The following is a 1,118-nucleotide window of genomic DNA, read 5'->3' as shown; positions in this document are numbered from 1 at the left end:
AAGAGATTTTTTACCATTATAATATCTGTGTGTAGCTAGGTAGGTCACCTACTAAACATGTCTAGAGGTCAGCTAGGTAGGTCACCTACTAAACATGTCTAGAGATCAGCTAGGTAGGTCACCTACTAAACATGTCTAGAGATCAGCTAGGTAAGTGTCACCTACTCAACTAGGTCTAGGTCACCTAGGTAAACATGTCTAGAGGTCAGCTAGGTAGGTCACCTACTAAACATGTCTAGGTCAGCTAGGTAGGTCACCTACTAAACATGTCTAGAGGTCAGCTAGGTAGGTGTAGAGGTCAGCTAGGTAGGTCACCTACTAAACATGTCTAGAGGTCAGCTAGGTAGGTGTAGAGGTCAGCTAGGTAGGTCACCTACTAAACATGTCTAGAGATCAGCTAGGTAGGTGTAGAGGTCAACTAGGTAGGTCACCTACTAAACATGTCTAGAGGTCAGCTAGGTAGGTGTAGAGGTCAGCTAGGTAGGTCACCTACTAAACATGTCTAGAGGTCAGCTAGGTAGGTCACCTACTAAACATGTCTAGAGGTCAGCTAGGTAGGTGTAGAGGTCAGCTAGGTAGGTCACCTACTAAACATGTCTAGAGGTCAGCTAGGTAGGTGTAGAGGTCAGCTAGGTAGGTCACCTACTAAACATGTCTAGAGGTCAGCTAGGTAGGTCACCTACTAAACGTGTCTAGAGGTCAGCTAGGTAAGTGTAGAGGTCAGCTAGGTAGGTCACCTACTAAACATGTCTAGAGGTCAGCTAGGTAGGTGTAGAGGTCAGCTAGGTAGGTGTCTAGAGGTCAGCTAGGTAAGTGTAGAGGTCAGCTAGGTAGGTCACCTACTAAACATGTCTAGAGGTCAGCTAGGTAAGTGTAGAGGTCAGCTAGGTAAGTGTAGAGGTCAGCTAGGTAAGTGTAGAGGTCAGCTAGGTAGGTCACCTACTAAACATGTCTAGAGGTCAGCTAGGTAAGTGTAGAGGTCAGCTAGGTAAGTGTAGAGGTCAGCTAGGTAGGTCACCTACATGCTTGGCCAGGTCTTCCTCTAATATACTAAACTCAGCTCTGATAATGAATTTCCCTGCTACTGTAGTAATGCACAGACCTATTGACTGTTATGT

Source organism: Oncorhynchus gorbuscha, unplaced genomic scaffold (assembly GCF_021184085.1).
Source record: "Oncorhynchus gorbuscha isolate QuinsamMale2020 ecotype Even-year unplaced genomic scaffold, OgorEven_v1.0 Un_scaffold_724, whole genome shotgun sequence".
In the NCBI taxonomy this organism is placed as follows: domain Eukaryota; kingdom Metazoa; phylum Chordata; class Actinopteri; order Salmoniformes; family Salmonidae; genus Oncorhynchus; species Oncorhynchus gorbuscha.
This window is presented reverse-complemented; position numbering follows the sequence as displayed.